At 48.9% G+C, this 12,476-nt stretch overlaps 1 pseudogene; it reads right to left on the bottom strand.

Annotated features, from left to right (window-relative positions):
- Positions 1–8,282: 8,282 nt before the first annotated feature.
- The window catches only part of LOC141569259 (LIM domain only protein 3 pseudogene), a 42,391-nt pseudogene continuing 38,197 nt past the window's right edge, over positions 8,283–12,476 (bottom strand).

Raw genomic sequence — 12,476 nt, 5'->3', positions numbered from 1 at the left:
ATTACTGGTAATGAGACTGTAAATCAGTACAGACAGTCAGAAAGGAAATACGATTCGAATAATATTTTTGTCTTTTGATCAGCTTTGCTACTGTTAGATTTTCCTTAGGAAAATAACCACACAAGTGGTCTGTTGCTGGTTTCAAGGTTTTCTTGTAAATTATATGAAAGAAAATGAAAGTTCCACTATCTCCCAATGGTCAGACTTCTCCAGCAGGTGATGTGTGAGCTTGGACCTGCCAGCAGATGGTCAGCGGTGTGGAGCAGCAGGGTCAAAGGAAAAGGGATATTGTGGTCCAGGTTGCTGTCCCTTTTACAGGTGGGACGTGCTTGTGCTCTTGTACAGTCTCCATGGAGAGAGACGAGGCAGGAGGCTGGGAAGAAACAATGGCAACACCCAGAAAGACCGAGAATGGGGTGGTTAATGTTTTACTTACTCTTGACACAGAGTCTAAAGGAGATTTTAAAGAAGAGAGATGCCTTTATCAGCTCCCTGTATCTGAAATATCTCTCTGATTATGGAGTAAGGAGTGGAGTAACGTTAGGGCAAGCTGGTAGGGAATAGAGACCGAGGGACTCTGCATGGACAGGTGAGCAGGTACGGTCACCTGCCCCAGGCACCTGGAATGGGGCAGGGAGGGGTGCAGTCAGAGAGGAGGCTGTGAGCAGAGCAGGGTCCATCCAATCTCCACGTCCTGAGGTAGGGGAAGGGATCTAAGCCGTCAATGTCTCCCGATCCCCAGGTGAGTAACAGGTTGGAGTCGCCAGCCAAGAGAGGGCATTTCTGTGTAACTGTCACTCTGTTCACTGTGACTCTGTTCTCTGCGTGTTTCTGCTGCTGAAATTAGAGCTACTGAAGGCTGTTCATTAATAGTTCAGTTTGTTTATTTATATTTCCTACCGGGAAAACTTGTGAAGAGAGAATAATGGGTTTTGAGCTCTGAGTTCTCAAAGGAGACGGTTCTACACTAGGAGAAATGGGTGATGGGAGCCAATAAATGATTCCCTGTGATGTCATGTGCCTGTCAGTTGTTTTTCTTCTGTAATGTGGCTTACTGCAAGGCATAGAGCAGCAAGCATTAAGATGCATCGCTCTGTCTTCACCTTGTCAATTAGTGAGGTAACTACATTAGCAAAAAGAAGAAGAAAAATAAAGCAAATCCATTTTGGTGGGAGTAGTCTGAAGCCATTGCTTTAATGCACATGAGTGTGTAAACACTAAAAAGAGTTTGTATATAATGTATATAATGTATATAATGGAAGAATATGATGTTTGCAGTATCTTCTCTGTCAGTGCCAACACCCTAATTTGTGATTTTTGCACATGTTTGCAAATCCCATAGAACAAGATCCTTTCTGAGAGTTAACAACACAACAGTCATGGGCAGCACTGTGGGTTCACAGTATTTGGGAACCAGACACCGGGCGTGTGAATAGAGACAGTGACCTGGTGAGCTGCACAAAGAAGCTGGGCTCTCAGGACTTTGGCCATGGGAGGTGTGTGCCCTGTGACCAGCAGGGGGCGCTGTGCAATGGCCTGTGGTCTCAACACAGCTGCACAGGGAGGACCATTCACTCAAAGGAGCCTGGGACTGGGGGATGGGCCCTTTGAAACCTGATGGGGACTCAAGGACTGTGACCTTTCTGGCCTAGAAGAGTCCCCTGAGCAGGGACCTTTGTGTGGTCTCAGCAGGTGCTTCCTCCCAGGGCTCCCCCAGGGATGAAGCCAGCCTCCATCCTCCTCAGTCTGGGGTGTGAGCTGAGCTCCAGCACCAGGGCTCAGGGAGGGGCTGGGCAGTCACTGGATGGACACACATTTGCATGGACAGCCCCTCCTCTGGCAGAGGGTGGAGAAGAAAAGGAGGCCTGGGGCAGCCCAGCCCCACTGTGGGCTCAGGGCTGTGTGCACCATGGCCTGGACTCCTGTCCTCCTCGTGCTCCTCTCTCACTGCGCAGGTGGGGATGGGCCTTGGGGACTAGGGCTGCCCTCTGGCCTCCTTCTCTTTCTCTCTTTCAGTCCCTGAGAACCTTTACCCTGGTCCCTGCGCCATCACCCATTTGTGTCTGTGTTTGCAGGTTCCCTCTCCCAGCCTGTGCTGACTCAGCTGCCCTCCCTCTCTGCATCTCCGGGAGCATCAGCCAGACTCACCTGTACTGTGAGCAGTGGCTGCAGTGTTGGTAACTACCGGATATCCTGGTACCAGCACAAGTCATGGACCCCTAATCGTATCTCCTGAACTTCTCTCAGACTCAGATAAGCACCAAAGCTCCAGGGTCCCCAGCCACTTCTCTGGATCCAAAGACACCTCGGCCAATGCAGGGCTTCTGCTCATCTCTGGGCTGCAGCCTGAGGACGAGGCTGACTATTACTGTGCTGTATATCACAGTGGTACTTACACAGTGACACACACAGAGCGGAAGTGGGACAAAAACTTCAAGCTCCTCAAAATCTTGTTTCATGAAAATTGAACATTTTAAAATAAATTGCATATATGAAATGTATACTTGGAATTACCTTCTTGTTTATGATGTGTCTACTGTCATGTTTTCATTCCATATGTCTGAGGTCTCAGAAAAATGGAAAGAAAACCAAAAAGAAAGTATTTACAATGAAGCTGCAATATCACCTAGTTATTCAGATATAATAAAACCAGAGCTTTGGAAAGGCCCTCGTTTTTCTTGAGATAAGGAAATTAAGACTCTCTTAGCTTTCCATCTTCATCAAGCCTAGGGGACCATCCGAGAGGCGGACCGTCCTCCACTGCATGTATCCTGCTCTCCCAGGGGTCAGAGCAGAGACCTTCCACTCCCTTCCAGGCTCCTGAGCTCAGGGCTGGCCAAGGAGCCCTGTGTCCCAGGGATGAAGCACTGAGATGTGAGATGCTGGGTGGGGACACAGGCCCTGGAGGAATTCCAGGAACAGAACTGACCTGGGACCCTCAATGGTACCTGTCTCTTAAGTTGTGATGCCCAGGAGAGGGTAGTTAGGCAAGACGAGATGAGGAGATATGGCCTGAGGCCAGGATACTTTTGTGAGAGACATAAGAGGCTGGGGAACGCTCCACAGGTTGCTGGGAAAATGCTGAGCCTGCTCCAGAGAAGGGGGGGCGGGGTCCATGGATGAAATACTCTTACAGCTGACACCTCTCAGGACCATGGGGACTCCTGTGAGTGGGTTTTCCTGAGCCCACAGGAACTGACTGTGTCCTCCTCTCCTCTCAGACTTCACTGGAGCTTTCCAACAACCCAGGGGGTAGGAAGTAGGATGTGTGATGTCAGGAGCAGCAGCTCCCTAATATCTGTCTATGTCACACACACTGTGAAGCTGTAGATGAACCAGATCCAAAGTCACCTTCTCCTGCACAGGGAGCAAATGGCACACTGGTGGTTACCATGATAATGTACCAAGGGCTCTCACTATAGCCCCCACCTTTGTGACCTAGGACAGCCTTGAAAAAAGAACAACACTTATAATGAAAATGTTTCAAAAATATTTTCCAGGGGTTCGAGCCTGACTCACTCACTCCAGTTTTGTTACCAGAACTTCTTTGACCACCTCTGGGCTCCAGCCTGAGGACGAGGCTGACGATCACTGTTGTAGAGCTGGACACAACCCCAACACCACAAAGAGCTCCTGTTCATGGGTACATGTGATAAAATCTGCCCTTTACTCCCCAGTCTGACCCATTACTCCCTGGTCCCTGCCTATGACCAACACCTGCTCAGGCTTTGCCTTCTGCTGTCACTTGTGCTTTAAATCTGGAGGGCTTCATGCTGTCAACTCTGTCTGTCATTATGGGACCGATGAAAGTATCTCTTTTGGAGGTACTGATCTCTCAGTGCAAACAGAATGACTTTGTTTCCAAAAGCAAAATAGACTCTAGTGTTACTGGTTGGGGATGAGAAGGGAAGAAGTGCAGCGTGTGTGACCCCGGAGAAGCAGGTAGCCCTGAGCCCAGCCAGCACATACAGCCTGGTACCCGCCCAGGCTTTACTGCTAATGCCCTGAGCCCTGGAACCTTAGAGATCTGGGTTTCTTTCTCTCATCTGATATTACAAGTTTGGGGAGCTCCTGAATTCCCAGGTACTGGGCAACACCACCCAGTGAGCACATGTTTCTCAGGCCATCGTGTGCTCATGGCCCCAGTGCCCAGGACTCCAGCCTGGCTGGGAGGATGATGCATAAATCAGACTTATTCGCAGCCTCGTAGATTTTATAAACACAAGCACCGTCTCCAGATAGAATCCATTCCTCTTTCCTATCATTCATTTGTACTGAGAAGTATAAATTTAATAGACTAAAATTTCTTAAAACTCTCAGATTAAGAAAAAAATTAGGACTCAGCAGGCTGACAATGAAGGGTATATGAGAATGCAAAGCAGAGCAAGAGCAGACACAATTTCCCTGACAACACTGTGTTCTTGTTGGAAAGACAGGTGTGAAAAGCCAAACCCTGTGCTGTGGGGGCGGGGGACCCACAGGAGACCCTCAGGAACAGCAGTTACAACAGTGATTACAACAACACAGTAAGTCCACTTGTAAGAGTGACCCAGGTATGATTATTACCAGGTAAGAACAAACATGCTGCTCTGGGGAACTTGAAGCCTTGAACCTGGTTCCCAGGAGCCACGTGAGCACTGGCTCTGACTCACACCCTGGCTTCATATTTCCTTCTCCGTCCTTAAGGAGTCATGGTCCAGCACTGATGTCCAGGAAGTGACAGATGGACAGTCACACAGCAGGAACTGATTTGTATAATGAAACTGACCTAGTAGGTTAGAATAAGGGACACCTGGGGAGGAGGGTCACAATTGCATCAACGTGGCCTAAAGAAACAGAATTATGGAGGCACGTCCAGCATGGCCGGGATTCCTCTGCTTCAACTTCCTCAGTCATTGGACAGGACATTCCATTAGGGGGCCAGTGTAAGGTACCTGGGGACACATATGCTATTTTTCCTCCTGGCATGTGGCCCCAGGTGTCATCTCATTCTTTCCAGGGACTATGTTGACTCTGGAATCCCTGGTATTCATAGTGTGTCTGGGGCTCTGTGTATAAAAAGAGAAACAGGATATATATATATAAACACCAAATATATATACCCAATCAGTGGACGCCTTCCTTGACTACGATCCAATCCAGAAGCATCACATGATAGAGTTCATGCTACATACGAAACACTTTTTGAAGAGTTACAGGGTGTATATCTCACACTCAGTTTCTTATTCTGAAAAAAATCATGCCATCCCAGCCAAGGAGATCAGGATCAGATTTGAAAGTCGTAAGTCAGTTTCATCAAGGGATATAGATGCCAACATTCCTCAGCATGTTAGCCAGTGGAATCATCTAGATTGAGAAAGGTTTCCCTTGACCACTAGGGAGGATCCCAGCTGAGAACAGGGTACCGGGAAGTCTCTTGGGCTATGTGACTGTGGACTTTGGAGGGAGAGCAGACACAAGAGGTGATGAGCTAGTGTCAGAGCCACAATACTTAGCATGTTTGCCCTTCATGCTCTTAAGTAAAATGCTACATAGAGACTATGTGGCATGATTCCCAGCAGACTAATATCCTGTTCATGGAGAATTGATACCCAGAGGTAAATCACATGTAGGAAGAAAAAAAGAACACGTGGATGATGGTAGCATTGGAATGGGTGGGAATATAGACAGACGATAAAGATTTACACAGCATCACCCATGAGCAATGCACACGGGGCTTCCTCCCCACAACCGCCCCATCCCTAGAGAGAAGAGCCCCCTTTGTCCTCTGGGCTCTGGGGGATCCACAGGGAAGAGAGCTCTGGGCACCAGGGAGGAATCGCTTATGAGGAAAGAAGCCATGTGCTGCACAGAAGAGGACAACCCTCCATGGGGACGGTCCAAACTCTGGAGTTGATCCTGACCTGAGAGGAGTTTGTATAAGAGACACCACCTCAGTCCTGACCACTGAAGAGCCAAGGGAGCCGTGTGCAGACTCACCCTGAGGAGTCTGAGTGGAGCATCAAGATGCCCTGAGGTGATGGGGAGGCCACATAAGGAGACACGGGGGTTGGCCCTCAGGCAGGGGAGAGGACAGAGCTTTGGGGATGTGGAAGCTGCTGATGGGCCCTAGTCACCTTGTCACACAGTGGAGTGTCTGGGACTGGGCACCAGGGGGCAATAAAGGTCTGTTCCTCAGAGTCTGGGGTGATCAGAGCTGGGACCAGCCACCTGGCACCACCTGTGTCCTCTGAGCAGTGCTCACAGCTGTGACCTCCCCACACCCTGGGCCCCACACAGCCCCTCCCCTGCCCACACCCCTGACATCCTCAGAAAGAGAGGCCTGACCCAGGGCCCAGTGAGGGATCAGAAAGCTGGGGGTCTCATTTGCATGAGTGGACCCTCCCTCTCTCAGAGTATGAAGAGGGGAAGGGAGACATTTGGGGGAAGCTCTGCTTCAGCTGTGGGGCCACAGAAGGCAGGACTCGGTGACCATCTCCACCATGGCCTGGTCCCCTCTCCTCCTCACCCTCATCGCTCACTGCACAGGTGACTGGATACGGGGACAGGGGAAGGGACCCTGGGAAGACACATGGGGCCCTGCATCCTCCTCTTGTCTCTAGACCCGAAATCACCATCTCTGTGTCTCTCCCTCTTCCAGGATCGTGGGCCCAGTCTGTTCTGCGTCAGCCGTCCTCCAAGTCTGGGGCCCTGGGACAGAGTGTCACCATCTCCTGTACTGGAAGCAGCTCCAACATTGGTAGTAATAGTGTGAGCTGGTACCAACAGCTCCCAGGATCGGCCCCCAAACTGCTCATCTATGGTAATAGCGGTAGACCGTCGGGGGTCCCTGACCGATTCACTGGCTCCAAGTCTGGCAGCTCGGCCTCCCTGACCATCAGTGGGCTCCAGGCTGAGGACGAGGCCGATTATTACTGCTCAGCGTGGGATGATAGTCTGAACGGTCGCACAGTGCTCCAGGCCTGTGGGGAAGTGAGACACAAACCTGCTGTCTGCCCCGTATTGGGGCTTCACTGAGCAGCCCTCACTGCTCTGACAAGACATCTGCTTCCTTTGTTTGGTCTGAAAATGGGATCTGAACCCACCACGGGACGTTTTTATGGAGAATGTGTCCTTATCTTCTCAAATTCTGCCTCATAGCCTGTCTGTCCTTAATGGCAGCACATTGTCACATTTTCTCAAATGGAACAGAAATTCCTGGTTGCTGGGACATGCTGCCCTGGGGACAGAGGCCATGAGGGGTGTGTTAGTGCCAGGGCTGCCACAACACAATACACAGACTGGGCGGCATAACCCACAGGAATGTATGTTCTCACTGTTCTGAAGGCTGGAAGTACAATTGGCGATTGGCTTCCCCTGAGGCCTCTGTCCTGGGCTTACAGGCGGCTGCGTTCTCCCTGAGTCCTCACATGGCCTGTTCTCTGTGTGCGCTCACCCCTGGTTTCTCTTCCTCGTCTTATAAAAACACCAGCCCTGCTTGATTAGGGCACCACCCTCATGACCTTGGTGACCTTAATTACCACCTACTAGTCCTGATTTTCAGAGACAGTCACATGGGGGTTGGGGTTCAACATTGGATTTTGAGGGGACACAGTTCAGTCCATATGAAAGGGTCAGTACAAATCCAGGGACACAGAGTCCAGCTGTTGTCTACCTGGGGTAGTCGACTGTCCAGGTGATGTGTGTCCACACCATTTACTGAACACCTACTACGTGCCTGACTTGGGTCTAGGGGTCAGGATACAATGTGGACAAAACAGAACATGGTTCCATGCTCAGGAGAGACATTGTCTGGGGGAAGAGAGAGGACATAAAAGTAAAAATATAAATAGCAATGAGATATGTTCCTATTTATATGGGAAAATGAGGAGAAGGAAGCTGCAGAGAGAGCACAGGAGCCTTACAGGGGTTGACAAGGAGATATGGAGTCTGGTGAAGTGTTTGAAGTCTACGTGCTACATCGAAGAAGAAGGAGCAGGAACAGGGTGAGAGAATGAAGGGGGAACAGCTGGGGGTGGGGGTGACGCACGTGTCAGACTGGGAGACGCGGACGAGGAGAGGAGCAGGTGAGGTGGAGAAGAAAGGTCAGGTCCCCTGTCTGCAGGAAGGAGGGACTGAGGATGCGACTGGCAGAGAGGACGCGAGGCTGGGCTCTTGGGCACGTGTGGGTGAGGGTGAGCTCAATGTACTGAGACAACGTGATGACACATCCGGGTGGGGCAGAATTATTTAACCTCACATTTTCAGGAAATAGGACTGGGTCCTGACATACGGGGCTGTTCTTCAGGAGTTCTAGAAATGCACGTCTCTAGGTTACTCTCATCTCACATTTGATGAAACTTCACTGAGTCAGCAGTGAGCTTGTCATGCTTTTCTCCATCGTCCCCCTTCTGGGAGTGGGGACAGCTTGAAAGCAGGATGTGGACACTATGAATACTGACAGAGAGAGCTCCGGGAGGAGAAGCCAGCAAGGTCTGTCTCAAGGAGAAAGTGTCCCCTGGAAGCAGCAGCTGCAGCAGGGGAGACCCCAAGGCCCCTCACCCCTGAGGAAGGAACCTCCTCTCTGACAGGAGGAGGTCTGGGTCTCAGAGGGTAAGGGACCCGCCTTTCCCATTGCTCTTCTCACTCTATTCTCCCCTGTTCTCCAGGATAAAGACATCTTGGAGGGAAAATGCAGGAGAGTGGGGTATGGAGAGTCCCAGCATTCTGGCTGGAGGACAGCAAATGGGAGATACTGGGAGACAGGAAGTATAGACAGATGGGACAGAGTGGGGATCATGGGGAGTCACCCTGAAAGTCACTCCGAGCAGCTTTGCGGTGCTGGGGCTGGAAGTACATTCTCACTGGGGTATGCCAATATCAGAATGGTTGGCTCAGTCTTTCACCTGTTGTGCGACTCAGTTTCCTCAGCAAGGAACTCTGTCTCCTCTGTGTCTGGAAAAGCCACTTGCTGGCATCCTGATGACCCTCATCATGGAAGAGGCTAGTTGTCTTTCCCTCCACTCCCACCCTGTGTTACTCTCCAAACCTCAGTGCACCCTCCTCAGCACCTTCTGAATGAGTCTCAGAGGTGAGTCGGGGAGAAGCCCTCAGGGGTGAGGTTCTCATGGCCTCCGCGCTTCCACACAGGCCTTGAGCTGATGACACAGCAGCTGCTTCCTCCCACAGGGCAGACCCAGGGCTCCCAGACATTACCATCCTTCCCCGGACAGTGGAGCTAAACCCAGTGCTGAGGACACAGAAACTTTTTTTGGAGATGTGTAGTATAAATGGTTCATTTTCCATAATGCATCACACAGCAGTGAGTCTGGTGTTACCTGCATAATAAAGTGAAATTTTAAAAAGATTAAAATACATTTGAAAGAAAAGGGGCCCTGTGCTCTGAATTAATTCCCACCACTGTAACTACCCTCTTGAGGATGTCACCAGGGGGCGCTGTGGATCCGCTTGAGGTGAGCAAGGCCGGCAGCAAGTTCCGATTCAATGGGCTCTGAATGGTGCCCACTGGCTTGAGTTAGAGTTACAGCAGGTGCTTCCTCCCAAGGGACAGGCTCAGAGCTCACAGGCTCCCCATCCCTTCTCCTGACATTGAAGCTAGTCCTGGGCTGAGGACACACAGTAATTGGGGGCAGGGGTGGGACCTAAAGTGCTCAGATTTACATGAAGTGTCACTGACTCAAACACAAACCCTTCTCCAGGGAGTAGCCATCAAAGAGCCATCAGAGAGTCCAGTGTCAGCTGTGGGCCCAGTGTCCTTGAAACGTCTGCACCATGGCTTGGATGCCTCTCCTCCTCCCCCTCCTCACTCAGTGCCCAGCTTCATGGACATTTCAGAGACCAGCTTTTGGAGGGATATCTATGTCTTCCTTCCTCATTCCTGACATGTGTCTCTTCTCACTTCAGGCTGTGGTGACTCAGGAGCCCTCACTGACCGTGTCCCCAGGAGGGACAGTCACTCTCCCCTGTGGCTCCAGCACTGGAGCGGTCACCAATGATCACTGCCCATCCTGGTTCCAGCAGAAGTCCGGACAAGTCCCGACAACATTGGTTTCTGACATACACAGGAGAAACGTATGGACCCCTGCCCGGTTCTCAGGCTCCATCCTCAGGAGCAAAAGTGCCCTGACCCTCTCGGGGGCCCAGCCTGAGGACGAGGCTGAGTACTACTGCCTGCTGGTGTGCAGTGGTGCTCGGTATAGAGGCAGGTTCTGATAGGAAATCAGAACATGAACCTGCCCTTGGCCCAGCCTGGTCTATGAATCATCTCATGGGCGGAAGGTCACATGATCAGAATCCTCAGCTTTCCAGCTAATCCCAATGACAGAAAGGTGACCAGACAGATTATTAGCCCCTTTGAACACTAAGGTGGAGGGGATCACAGTGAATGAGGTTGGAAGACATATTCCAGTTACACCAGAGCCCAATAATTTTATAATCCACAGGGAGTTGTGAAAGCTGGATCAGCTGAATACTCTCAGGTCAAACATTTGTCCTCCAGAAAGAGATGTCCCAATGATGGACTTTGCTAGCTAAGAACAAAGAAAAGTAACCCTCATTGTGTATAAGACTCAAGTTTATATTTTCTTCAAATAGCATTTTTAATGAATGCAAGTTCATTAAATAAAATCTAGGCAACATGGATATTACACATTTTTTAAGAAAGTTTACTCCTTATCAACTTGTATACATTTCAGAGTTTGAGTGGATTCATTTTTTTTACATTACATTTTTTCTTCCATAACGAACAGTCAACCCTCAACTGGGGCAATTTCACTACATGCAGATGCAGTCCTCCTTCCATCCCTTATAACCATCCTACTTTCATGTATCTACGCTTTTCAGCAGGTTTCCGTGTTAATTTTCATATACCTGGGGAGCAAAAACTGATAAAAGAATGTAGTGCTTTGTATTCTTAACGGGGTGATGTTGATAGATCAGCGAACATGGGGTGCATAACCTGTCATTAAACCCTCCTCGCAGTCCATCTAGCAAAGCATCACATTATTCTTTAGGAAAAATTTATCTCCAACACAAAACCTCTGGTTACAAAACTAACGTAAAGCAATGCAGGCGGTAAACACGGTCCTTGGCATCACCATCTGACAGGTGGGGATGAGCTGGCACAGGCAGCACTGTTTCCCGTCACATGGAAGAGCCTCAGACAGTCTCTGCGACAAGGATGAGACTACCTTTCGTGTATAGTGTGGGGCCCGCCTCTCCCTAAGGACCGTCACAGCAGGCCCACTTCCGGCAGTCTTCATTGGCAACATTTGTCCAGAGCCTTTAGAAGATACCGGTCCTTGATGTTTAGGTTGCAGCCCACACAACTGTTCAGCTTGGTGTCTGGCTGAACTGAGAGTGTTTGTACACCAAACCTTTCTGCTTTTCCTGCATGATTTGACTTAGGTGCCTGAGTTGCAGCGGCTTCCCATTGAGCACCAAGCCCAAAGGCAGACTTGGAAGGCGATCTCCTTGATGTAGCTCAAGTGTGGACCTGGTCTGGATTCCACCTTTTTCTCTATTGTCTCTGGAAATCTCATTATGACACATGCTTATAATTGTATCATTAGTCCCATGCAATTGTTTTAAAAACAATTATATGCTGTTTAATGTTTCTTAAAATTTATATCAACATATACTGGAATGACCATACCATATTACTTTTGAATATAAGTACTACTACAGTTGTATAGTACTTAAAAATATAATTTGTATGAGTAAAGTTTGATTATCACCTTGCATACATAAAATCTTTTCAAACATAATAAACTTGTGTTAAATTCAACAACTGGAAGTTCTATATGGGTGGACCATATACCCTGCATTGCTCAGGACGAGGGTGCCCTGGAATATGGGACTTTCAGCGCTGAAATCAGGAGCATCCAGCGTAAACAGGACGAGTGGTTCACCCTGTTGTAGTTGAATGTGATTCATATGGTTCATTCCATTTCCCATCCCCGACACCTACGCATAGGAACGCTCCCGTCAGCCCACTGTTTCCAAGGTTAATTACCTAATTTAGGGGCTAAACTCCCAAACTTGGCATAACTAAAATTGTCTTTTATTGTCTGCTGTTAAAGTTTAGTACTTTACGTGATTTTTAACCATCTTTGTTTTCTGAGTGTTATTCAATTAATTTTCTTTGTTTCAGAGTTTATTGCTGACGGTCTTTGGACCAAATTTTTCTGTAAAAATTAAAAGGCATTATTTTACACAATTACTGTGAAAAGAATATATTTATAAATATCAAGATGAAATGGTCATGTTTTTCAACTACTGAAGAAAACTATCTGAAATCTGATGTAGTGACACAGCTTATATCTCAGCTCTCAATGCCCTTCAAATGGGGACGGTACCTCTAACCAGTGGAATTTTCTGCAGTTTTAAAAATAAAAATGAAAGGTATTTTCATGGAAAGGTCTCCAAATATAAGGTAAAGAGGAAAGAATCATGCTCACAATTGTGTTGTAGCTGCA

The sequence above is a fragment of the Rhinolophus sinicus genome, linkage group LG16 (assembly GCF_036562045.2).
Source record: "Rhinolophus sinicus isolate RSC01 linkage group LG16, ASM3656204v1, whole genome shotgun sequence".
Classification (NCBI taxonomy): Eukaryota; Metazoa; Chordata; class Mammalia; order Chiroptera; family Rhinolophidae; genus Rhinolophus; species Rhinolophus sinicus.
This window is presented reverse-complemented; position numbering and strand designations above follow the sequence as displayed.